The following is a 13,423-nucleotide window of genomic DNA, read 5'->3' as shown; positions in this document are numbered from 1 at the left end:
TTGATTTTGTCAATAATTTCCATTTAGATGTTTTTGGGTTCAGATATTTTTGAGTTTACATATTTTGCTGTTGATAATTTTATTGCCGATTATATGTTGTTTAGATCATTTTTAGTAGTAATATGTATGTATATGGATTGTTAATTAGAGAAAGGAAAAGGACTAAGGGATTTCTTTTTAGACTGACCTTTATACGCCTTTATGAATTAATTCCTTTATCCTTGAAAATTAAGCTTAGATAGAATCCAGGTATCTTATGGCACACTGCAAACACTTGGATGAACATTACCCTTTGGATTACATTTTACTATATAAATTAAGCAGAGTCAGATTTATTTGGCATATTTAATGATATTGTAGATGACAGATGAACATTTGCCTACATTTTTGTTGCCTGAAAAAATTAAATTTCCTGTACCCTCAACTAGTATTCTGTAGACTACAAATATGTGACATCCTTAACTTACAGATCCCCGAATTATATGCTCTGGGAATCAAAGAACATTAGACATTTCTTCTGATGCTACCTTCAGTATCTTATTGAAAATATAGTTTGGTGAGGTAGCAGGATTAAATGTTTACATACAAACTGGCAAGTATTAACACAAAGCCCTTATCAGCATCCTGAATAAAGGATGGTCACTTTCTAAATGTGAAACTAGTTGCTATATACCTTTAATGTAACAACAGGACACTGACAACAATAGTCCATCATAGGAGGAAAAAGAAAAACAAAAATGTACTTTGTGATACTGTAGACCAATGAACTTAAGTTGCTTTTATCATAAATCAGTTACCTCTTCCCAGCAGTGTTACTAGATGCACATCTTGTAATGATAAGAGCAGTGTTCATGCATGAGCCAGGGTGACTTGGCCAATGTTCTTATTAACTTTCTAAGTAGACATCACAAAAAAAGGCTACTTTCCTTGAGGTGTAGATGCCACCCAGGCAGACTTTATAAAGTGCTTCTAAATTGTCCATCTTTGCATTTAAAGTTAATCCTGAAAGGATTTTTTTACCAGTATATTGAGGCTAAAGCTGCCATCCCTTATAATCAAGATTGATGAATGTGGGTGGCTTTTTAAATGCTTGTTCTGTGTCATGGTCTTTACTGAACCATACACAGATGAGCTGATGTTTCTGCTTTGAAAATGTCCAAAAAAGTGTCTTACTGAGCTAAGAGGTACACAGCTATTAGTCAAAAGGATAAGCTGCCAGTCGAATCAGATCTACCTTAACATACGCATCCATGTCCTTCATATCTGTAAGCCTTCAGAACGAAGCATGAAAGTATCCTGTAGTGTTTAACATCTCTGCATATGCCACTTGTCTCACAAGTAGATGCATTCTTTACTGGCCTTATTAAACTTTATAGCTAGTGAACAAACAGTCGCTGCTGTGGAGACATAAATTTGTAACTGAAGATTATACTTAAATAGATCAGTGTGTGTATATCTTCTTCTTCTTCTTAGGGGTTGCCACAGCAGATCATCTGTCTGCTCATGATTGGCAGTGGAGTTTTACGGTGTTGAGTTGCCAGCCTGGCGCCCAACCTTCCACAGAAGGCACACACACACGCACGCACACACACTCACACCTAGGACCAGTTTAGAGTGTCAAATCCACCTACTATATGTCTTTGGTATGTGGGAGGAAACTGGAGCACCCGGAGGAAACTCATGTGACCACAGGGAAAACATGCAGACTCCACACAGAAGGCACCTCAGCCAAAAATCGATCCGGAGAACCTCTTGCTGTGAGGTGGCAATGCTAACCGCTGCACCACCGTGGCCGCCCATCAGCATGTGTATATCTAAAAGAACAAAACAGTAAGATAGATGGACAGAGCCTGTATCTTCTTTTGATCTACTGCAGAATCACTCCAAGACTGCAGTACGGCTTTGTTCTCAGTAATGCTAAGTAAGCTGATTTAACAAGGGTGAGTTGTCATTATTATTGGCTTTATCAGCTCGTGACATAAGCCAGCTTACTACATCAGCTAAAGATTATTGCAAAGGACTGTAAGACATTTTCCTGCTTACATATTCTAAATGGCAATATGGTAATTTATTTTTTAAACAGTGAAATACTGTAGTCCATCATGCTTATCGACTTCACATTATTTATGAATGATTGTGCAATGAAGGAAATATTAAAGTCCACCAACTACTTATGTGTTACATGAAATAAACAAGCGGATTTGGGTAATTCACAGTACACAGTGAGTGTTTCAAAAACACTTGTTTAATGTGTTAAACGAACCTCGGACAGACCATCAACTTTAAAAGAACTTCCAATAAACTGTTAGCTTTACAACGTTTTTCGTTTGAGTCAAATACTAAACTTCTTCAGAAACATGTCCTGGCTGTTCCTTACTAATTTAAAACTTTACCTATTGCATCACGTGACCACTTCTAATTAATTAATTCCTTCTTAAAGCATCTTTCCTATTGTAAAATCTCTTTACGATTTTTACCATTCAAGTTATAATACGATCAAATGTAATCTTGTAACATGTTTAAAGTACTTAAGGCGCATAAAATGAATACAGTTAATAAAAATTACTAAACTGAAAAGTTTTATACAAATGGTTCTACTAATAACTACGTATAAAAACAAACTGAAGTATTATCTATAACTTATAAAGTTAAAAATATTTTAATAACTATATAAAAATGTTAAGAATATCTGTAACTATAGAGATGAAAATCTCTTTTATACTAAATATGTTCAAGGGGTATGTGACTAGGCATATGGCAGTAAAATAACTTTATACTGTAAGTTTCTTGTTTTTACTTCATCTAAATCACCTTAAAAGGCTTCTGAGTTTTAAAATACATGCTATCGAGTGTATTTCATTTAAACCTGGTGGGCTGCATGAATCTAATATAAGCTGCCATATTAACTCTTGTTTTTCTAATAATAGCTTAATACAGCCACCTGTGGGGATGTTACTACTTGACTGTGATGTTACTTGTGCTATCACCTTGAACTTAAAATTGTGGTAGGGGTGTTCCTCACAATGTCTTGCTAATGCATTTTCCAGTCTCTATTTATTAATTGCATAGGTGTGTTCGTAAATTCTATCTTGTAGTCTACGGTCAGTTTTACCCATGTAAAATGCCGTGCAATACTGACACTGAGCCAAGTAGACTACGGACTTAGAATTACAGTTAAATTTGTCAATGAGGCAGTAGTTCTTGTTTCTTATCGTAATTTTTTAGCTATTTGGATATATTTACAATAACTACAAGTATCACACCTATACATCCCTGTGTTACCTTTCATAACTCTTATTGGTGTTTCTATAATGTGTTTCATACTCTTACCCTTTCTAAAGGTTGTGACTGGTCTATCCCATACTCTTTGTAATATATCTTTATCAGTAGTAAATAAGTGCCAATATTTTCTTATGATTTGTTTAATATTTCATTTGCTTCAAGGTTAAATGCTAACACAAAGGTACAAGCAAAAGGACTACTATCACTACTGTTGTGTTGGTGGATCTCACCCACATCAGTCAATGAGTGTTGTATACTATTTGTTCCCTTGTCTATAACAACAGTCCTGGTCTCCTTACTCAAAATTGGCTTATACATTCCATTTTGCCTTTTCAGTTGGACCTCTGAGATAATGTTCACCAATAAATTCAAGGGATACCCCCTGTGAAGGAACATTCTTTTAAGATTTTCACATTCTACTCTAAAATCTATGTCCCTAGTAATCATTTGTGCTGCTCGCACCACCTGTCCTTTTACTACTGACTTTTTTTGATGGAATGGGTGTGAGCTGGTAAAATGCAGGAATTAATTCAAGTAGGTATTTTTTCTGAATATCTTGGCTGTATATCTATTTTCTTTCGGGTCTTTAAATAATTCAATGTCTAAATATGTTATTGTTTCTTCTTGGTAGTCACTAGTGAATTTTAGAAAGCTAGTAGTATGGTTAAGGAATTCAACAATTCAATCAAATACCAGTGGCAGTGAACGGAACACCACATTTGCCAATAGTAAAGTACCTGGGAAAACGGCCACTACACGTTTTCTATAAATGCAGACTGCTGAAGAAGGATGAGTTCACCAGATGTAAAATCCAATTTATTGAATTGTAAAAGAAGAAAACTGCTACAACACGTTTTCAAAATTAGAATATAAATGTTGCTAAATGCCATAAAACGTTTTCGTAGGAGTAACACTCGAACTTCATCAGATATGAAAAAACTTTCATGCTATCACTTCCTTTTTATATACATCTTAATTGGAACACTAATTCAATTGATCAATTAGTCTTTTAAAGGAACTTGCACTCAAACACTTTAAATGAATAAATTACATAAATGAATACATAAGGTATTCAACAATGTTACTTGCCTCCGACCTATCTCCCTTAATAATCAGAAAAATATCGTCCAAGAATTTAGTGTAAAATGTAATTTTTTCTTTGTGTATACGGTTCAATACAAAGTTATGTTCACAAAATGCCATCACCAAGTTCAAAAAACTTGCCCCACGTGGGTACCCCATGACTACCCCGACTTTTTGTAAATACAATTTGTCATCAAAACTGACAAGATTGTTTTTCAGGACTATTCCTAATAGTTCTTCTATTAGCCTTTGTTCAATCTCTGGGGCACCCTTTGACCTTAACAGTTTGATTACCCATTCTGTGCCTAGGTCCTGTGGGATAGATGAGTATAGATCGCAAACATCCACTGTTAAAAAATTGCATTCCTTATCAAACCCTAATAGGTTTATCTGTTCAAGGAATGTCCACAAATCTTTACAGATTTTTTTCTTCTTTACTCACATATTTTTTGAGTATTGAATCTATGACCTTGGCACATGGGTATGTAATCAACTGTCTGGCTTCCACCAAAGCTCTCATTGGTGGGTCTATGGTGCCCTTATGGATTTTTGGGACTCCAAATAAGGTGCATAACTTAAGTGATGGCATTGACAGGAAGTTTTTTATTTGAACATCTATTAGGCCGTCACTGAATAAGTCACTTATATACATTCTTATCCTGTTGTAGGCTGTGTTCAACTCGTTTAAACTCACCTCCATGTAAGTTTCTAATTCTAATAAGCCCATAATTTTCTCCAAATAATGCCTTTTAATCATTACTACCAAGCCTCCCCCTTTGTCGGGTTTCATAATATGTATTGGGAGGCTCCAAAACTCTGATAATAACATTCCTTCATTGAGGGACATATTACTGTTGTTGATCTTTTTAGGTCTACTGTTAAATAAAATTTTAAACTCTAATTCACACATATAATCAAAAACATTTATCAGTGGGTGAATTGGTGGATTAAAGGTACTTGCAATCCTAAATTCATGATTACAGTCCCCAGTGTTCCCTAATAATACAGCCAAGTTCAGCTTTCTAACAAATAATTTAAAATCAATCAATAATTCAGGTAAATCACCCTTGTTCAAGGGTATGAAAGTCAGACCTTTTGCAAACAATTCAATACGTTTTTCATCAATGTCATTTTCCATGTAGTTATACATTTTAAAGTCTCCTTTGGTGTTTGTAAATACCCTGCAAGGTGGTAGTCTGTAGTGGAAATCTGTTTGTCCACAGTCTAACATTACTTCTTCTTGTTGCTCGTTTAACACATTAAACAAGTGTTTTTAAAACACTCGCTGTGTACTGTGAATTACCTGAAGCCGCTTGGTTATTACACATTGTTTGGTCAAGTTCATTTTTTACTTTATTTGGTTTAATGGCAATGGGAAATCTCAGCAGCACAGTCGTATCTCCCTTATGAGATGACATAGAAAAGGGAAATTTAACTTAGTTACTAGAGGTTATGAACGAACGCTTGGAGAGCCTAACCATAAGGGTTGAACAGCTTTCTCAACCCTTGAGACAAGATACCGACTGTCCAACTGTTGGAACAAGGGGTATGGACAATAATAAGAATAACAAAAATAATAATAAATCAACTCTGAGAACACAGTACTCAACCAATTTATAGACGATGAGCAACAAGTTATGGCTGCGGGAACAAATAATTCAAGGAACCCTATGAATAACACTGGTTCGATGGATTCTCCACCATGGAGACAAACTACCTCAGGGCTTATTGGATCACAGGACATTCTTAGTTGGCTAAACGAACAACCAACCATTGGTGGCCAACATAGGAACGATACTCCTGGGGGTTCGGCTGGAGGTAATGTTAACAACATTAGTACAAATTTAAAAATATTTGACACTAAGCTATTTAAAGTTAAAAAACTGCAGTTGGAAATTAACTATTTTGAAGCGTGTAGTAAAGATAAAATTGTGCCAAAAGGACTTAGGTTTTAGCAATATCCCACTGGCTTGGAAACGGGTTCAGATTTTTACAATGAGTTAATTGAGCTTTTTAATAACCAAGGGCTGGATCTACTTGGACTTATGTCAAAACATTATCAGATCCAGATTGACAAGTTAATTAATGAAGCCACAGACCTTGATAGAATTATCAAGACAAATGTAGCATTTGAGAGATACCAGTTTGAGTATAATAGAACTTTTACTAGTATTTCACAACAACTAGAAAGATTAAAGGAAGTTAAAACTAAAAAACTGCAAAGGGATGTTAAGGCTTACGTGGAAGGCAATGCTTATCCTAAACCACCCACCTCTCAGTCCAGAAATACTACTGGAGGTAATTGGCAACCAACAGAGGGGACCTGTAGTCAAGTGGAAGATAGACAAGGAGATGAGGGACACCCACGTTAGGCCAACCCTACAATAGATATGAAGTTTTTACAGATGACAACATTAAGAGGACTGTAACCTACGATGGGGACAACCTTAGAGAACAACAAAACCAGTCTAATGACCAGTACCAACAGCAGCAAAAAAACTACCAGGGCAGGAAGGGGAGGAGGTGGAGCATGAACACAATGAAAACAAAGAGGAATTACAACACCCGGAGCAAGAAGAAAAAGTAATGTTAGACTGTGGACAAACAGATTTCCGCTACAAACTACCACCTTGCAGGGTGTTTACAAACACCAAATGTGACTTTAAAATTTATAACTACACAGAATATGACATTGATGAAAAACTTATTGAATTGTTTGGAAAAGGTCTGACTTTCATACCCTTGAACAAGGATGATTTACCTGAATTATTGATTGATTTTAAATTATTTGTTAGAAAGCTGAACTTGGCTGTATTATTAATGAACACTGGGCACTGTAATCATGAATTTAGGATTGAAAGTACTTTAATCCACCAATTCACCCACTGATAAATGTTTTTGATTATATGTGTGAATTAGAGTTTAAAAATTTATTTAACAGTAGACCTAAAAAGATCAACAACAGTAATATGTCCCTCAATGAAGGAATGTTATTATCAGAGTTTAGGAGCCTCCCAATACGTATTATGTAACCCGACAAGGGGGGAGGCCTGGTAATAATGACTAAAAGGTATTATTTGGAGAAAATGAGGGGCTTATTAGAATTAGAAACTTACGTGGAGGTGAGTTTAAATGAGTTGAACACAGCCTACAACAGGATAAGAATGTATATAAGTGACTTATTCATTGACGGCCTAATAGAAGTCCAAATAAACAACTTCTTGTCAATGCCATCACCTAAGTTACCCACCTTATTTGGAGTCCCAATAATCCATAAGGGCACCATAGACACACCAATGAGAGCTTTGGTGGATGCCAGACAGTCGATTACATACCCATGTGACAAGGTCATAGATTCAATACTCAAAAAATATGTGAGTAAAGACGAACAAATCTGTAAAGATTTGTGGACATTTCTTGAACAGATAAACCTATTAGGGTTTGATAAGGAATGCAATTTTTTAACAGGGGATGTTTGCAATCTATACTCATCTATCCCAGAGGACCTAGGCACAGAATGGGTAATCGAACTGTTGAGGTCAAAGGGCGCCCCAGATATTGAACAAAGGCTAATAGAAGAACTCTCGGGAATAGTCCTGAAAAACAATTTTGCCAGTTTTGACAATTTGTATTTACAAAAAATCGGGGTTGCCATGGGGTCTCCATGTGGGGCAAGTTTTATGAACTTGGTGATAGCATTTTGGGAACATAAATTTGTGTTGAACAGTATACACAAAGAAAAAATTACATTTTACTCTAGATTCTTGGATGATATTTTTCTGATTATTAAGGGAGATAGGTCGGAGGCAAGTAACAATGTTGAATACCTTAACCGTACTACTAGCTTTCTAAAATTCACTAGTGACTACCAGGAAGAAACAATAACATATTTAGACACTGAATTATTTAAAGACCTTAAAGAAAATAGATATACAGCAAGATATTCAGAAAAAATACCTACTCAAATTAATTTCTGCATTTTATTAGCTCACACCCCTTCCACCAAAAAAAGTCAGTAGTAAAAGGACAGGTGGTGCAAGCAGCACGAATGATTACTAGAGACATAGATTTTAGAGTAGAATGTGAAAATCTTAAAAGAATGTTCCTTCACAGGGGGTATCCCTTGAATTTATTGGTTAACATTATCTCAGAGGTCCAACTGAAAAGGCAAAATGGAATGTATAAGCCAATTTTGAGTAAGGAGACCAGGACTGTTGTTATAGACGAGGGAACAAATAGTATACAACACTCATTGACTGACGTGGGTGAGATCCACCTAGATGACAGTAGTGATAGTAGTCCTTTTGCTTGTACCTTTGTGTTAACATTTAACCTTGAAGCAAATTAAATATTAAAAATCATAAGAAAATATTGGCACCTATTTACTACTGATAAAGATATATTACAAAGAGTATGGGATAGACCAGTCACAACCTTTAGAAAGGGTAAGAGTATGAAACACATTATAGAAACACCTATGAGAGTTATAAAAAGTAACGCAGGGATGTATAGGTGTGATACTTGTAGTTGTTGTAAATATATCCAAATAGGTAAAAAATTTATGATAAGAAACAAGAACTACTGCCTCGTTGACAAATTTAACTGTAATTCTAAGTCCGTAGTCTACTTGGCTCAGTGTCAGTATTGCCCGGCGTTTTATGTGGGTAAAACTGACCGTAGACTACGAGATAGAATTTACGAACACACCTATGCAATTAATAAAAAGAGATTGGAAAATGCGTTTGCAAGACATTGTGAGGAACACCCCTGCCACAATTTTAAGTTCAAGGTGATAGCACAAGTAACATCATAAGCAAGTAATAACACCCCCAGAGGTGGCTGTATTAAGCTATTATTAGAAAAATAAGAGTTAATCTGGCAGATTAGATTAGATTCGTGCAGCCCACCAGGTTTAAATGAAATATACTTGATAGCATGTATTTTAAGACTCAGAAGCCTTTTAAGGTGATTTAGATTAAAAATGAGAAACTTGCAGTATAAAGTTATTTTACTGCCATATGCATAGTCACAGACCCCTTGAACATATTTAGTATAAAAGAGATTTTCATCTCTATAGTTACAGATAATATTCTTAACATTTTTACATAGTTATTAAAAGATTTTTAACTTTATAAGTTATAAATAATACTTCTGTTTGTTTTTATACATAGTTATTAGTAGAACCATTTGTATAAAACATTTCAGTTTAGTAATTTTTATTAACTGTATTCACTTTATGCACCTTATGAGTAAGCCGCGCTGGTGCAGCAGTAGCGTTGTCACTTCACAGCAAGAGGTTCTCCCATTCGGTTCTCAGCTGGAGCGCCTTCTGTGTGGAGTCTGCATGTCCCCCCCCCGTGGTCGAGTGGCATTTGAAAGACATGCGTGAATGGGCATGCCTTTGTTGAAGGTTGGGCGTCAGGCTGGCACCTCGGCACCATAAAAATCGACTGCCAACCATTAGCGGACCGGAGTTCCACTGTAGCAACACCTAACCGGGAAAAGCCGAAAGAAAAACAACAAACAACTTTATGCGTCTTATGTACTTTGAACATGTTACAAGATTACATTTGATTGTATTATAACTTGAATGGTACAAATCATAAAGAGATTTTAGAATATGAAACACCCTTTAAGAAGGAATTAATTAATTATAAGTGGTCACGTGATGTTATAGGTAAAGTTTTAAATTAGTAAGGAACAGCCAGGACTTGTTTCTAAAGAAGTTTGGTATTTTATTCAAACAAAAAATGTTGTAAAGCTAACAGTGTGTTGGAACTTAGTTTAAAGTTGATGGTGTGTCCGAGGTTTGTTTAACACATTAAACAAGTGTTTTTAAAACACTCGCTGTGTACTGCGAATTACCCGAAGCTGCTTGTTTATTTTACGTTGTTTGGTCAAGTTAGTTTTTTACTTAACTAATCTGCTACCACTGATATCCTCTATATGGAGCTCTTACGCGTCAGTCAGGCAAAGGAATGCAGCATCTGATGCTGTCATTATTTTGTCATAGATTATTATGGCTCTTCTAGAAAAGCTACATTAGAGGAGCAACCTCTGTAATGCTCTGGAACCCCAAAGCTGACCAACCCTTGTTCTCCTTCCTCTGTGTGTGTGTGTGTGTGTGTGTGTGTGTGTGTGTGTGTGTGTGTGTGTGTGTGTGTGTGTGTGTGTGTGTGTGTGTGTTTTAAGCTTTTATACTATATTCTCTGCTCTGACTGTCTAAAAGATCTTGACCCAGAAAATACATACAAATATTTCAACTTGGCATTAATGCCCTTATAGCCTGGCAATTTGCCAAAACACTTGTTCCCATAGTAAGTGATCAGGCTGTTCTTAAAAATATCTAAACTAGTACTTGCCATACCTCCCAACTGTACTGAATTACTCTGTTTTTACCAAGTTTTGGGATCCAAATAATGGGGTGCCACGATTCCTGAGTGGCACCCTTTCATTTCCGATTTTTTTGTTTTTCTTTTTTAAGTATTTTTTTTCACCTTTTGAGCTGACTTCATCACATGTGCAATGATGTCAGCTCCGTCAGGGCTACCAGCCTGTCAGAACTGAGCTGAAGGACTCATGTGCACACATATACACATTTCCGGCTAGGCTACCAGCATGTCGGAATTGAGCTCGGCTCGCTGGCTTGTTCAAATGCGAGTAGGAACTCCGGTTATCTTTCTGGCTGCCTGCAAATAAAATGATCTCTGCGTGGCAAAAGCAGAATGAGCACAAAGAGGTTATCTCAAGTTGAACGGGCTGTTTTCATGAGCTGGGTGAGTTTGACCAAGGTGATGAACTGGAAATGAATTGAGATGAATTTTGCAATTGTGGGTTTGATTCCCTTAATGTATCTGTAGTTATCATTTGATTGCTACTATTAAATCATTTAGTCAGGCAGAAGTTCGTGGGTTACCTCTAAACAAGTAGTTGCTTAGTAGACCATCTTTATTAAGGTAAAGGCTGTAAATACCACAGTGAATTCCCAGAAAAAATGTAACTATTTAGGGAGAATCCCATAACCAGGGTGAATGCTGAACAGGATTGTAGTATCTTGGAGGGCAACATACTTCCATTAAATTGCATTATGGCTGTGAGTTTATGGTAGCAATAGTAATACATATAGCCACTTACAGTGGTCAGTACATCCAGCATCTGGCATGCTGGTTATTGTACACATTTGATTTTATGTGCATATTTACAGGAAGGAAGCTAAATGCATTCTGTCATACTACTAGGTGTTTCTGATTGCTGGTACGTACATTATGGACTGGATACCATAAGGCTGTATTTGGAGAGGTGTAAAGAGGAACAGTATATACAACTATGTGCAATTTTATTGTCAGGCGGTCGGATTGTTTATTTATTTTTCTCATTTGTAAAAGCCTTTTGGAAGCAATGGCATGCAGTCAATCTCATTCACATTTATCAACTTGTGCAATGTAATCAAAGTAGAGAGACTCGTGTTTTTTGTTTTACGTAACAGGTTTAATATATTAAATTCCATATGGCCAGTTGTAACGAATCTTTATATACCTTAGTTTAGTGGTTCCCAGTAATGGTGTACATATAACAAGCCTGAACTTGTTAATTTTATCAGTGAGTTTAGGCAAAACTGCGCCAAACTGAATGAAAAAAAAATTGGAGTACTCTGCACAGACCATAGCAACTGAGATGTAAGGTGGTATCCTTTCATAAATGTAAAAAGCACAACACTTTATTTTGAGATACTTGCTTTCTTGTGTACACTGTTTGATTAGATTACCTACTTATTGCCTGTCATGCCCATTAGTAGTTTATTACCTCCTTACTGCCTGTCATACCCATTAGTAGTTTATTACCTCCTTACTGCCTGTCATACCCATTAGTAGTTTATTACCTCCTTACTGCCTGTCATACCCATTAGTAGTTTATTACCTACTTACTGCCTGTCATGCCCATTAGTAGTTTATTACCGACTTACTGCCTGTCATACCCATTAGTAGTTTATTACCTACTTACTGCCTGTCATACCCATTAGTAGTTTATTACCTACTTACTGCCTGTCATACCCATTAGTAGTTTATTACCTACTTACTGCCTGTCATACCCATTAGTAGTTTATTACCTACTTACTGCCTGTCATACCCATTAGTAGTTTATTACCTACTTACTGCCTGTCATACCCATTAGTAGTTTATTACCTACTTACTGCCTGTCATGCCCATTAGTAGTTTATTACCTACTTACTGCCTGTCATACCCATTAGTAGTTTATTACCTACTTACTGCCTGTCATACCCATCAGTAGTTTATTACCTACTTACTGCCTGTCATACCCATTAGTAGTTTATTACCTACTTACTGCCTGTCATGCCCATTAGTAGTTTATTACCTACTTACTGCCTGTCATACCCATCAGTAGTTTATTACCTACTTACTGCCTGTCATACCCATTAGTAGTTTATTACCTACTTACTGCCTGTCATACCCATTAGTAGTTTAGTACCTACTTACTGCCTGTCATACCCATTAGTAGTTTATTACCTACTTACTGCCTGTCATACCCATTAGTAGTTTATTACCTACTTACTGCCTGTCATACCCATTAGTAGTTTATTACCTACTTACTGCCTGACATGCCCATTAGTAGTTCATTAATAAGTGCGATATGGCAGTTTTGTAGTGAAAACACTTTACTGTAGCTAAAACAATAATGTACGTGGCCTGGAAATATTTTCTGGGTGCTTTTCAAAATGTAAAGTAGTGCGCTTCCAGCCTTGGGTGCACTTGCGAGCGGGTAGGGAAACATCTTATATTCGACTTTTGAGCAAGCTGGTGTTATCTTTTTGAAGGTTTTTTAAACTAATCATTTGTATTTCATAATGTGTACATATGTTCTCTTTCTGGGAGCCATTTAGGGAAGAGCAATACCAAAATCACTAAGTATTGTGAAGGTTGACATATTGAATAGGTGCATGCCTCTTGTACTAACTGCTAGCCACTTGCATTTAGATAGAGTAAGAGAGTGATGCTCTCTTTTTTAATAAAGTCTATAAATCTGAAAATTCTGTTTGCAG

This window comes from Protopterus annectens, chromosome 10.part0, assembly GCF_019279795.1.
Source record: "Protopterus annectens isolate FY-2018-M chromosome 10.part0, PAN1.0, whole genome shotgun sequence".
NCBI lineage: Eukaryota > Metazoa > Chordata > Ceratodontiformes > Protopteridae > Protopterus > Protopterus annectens.
The sequence above is the reverse complement of the archived record's forward strand: the minus strand, read 5'-3'. Positions refer to the sequence as shown.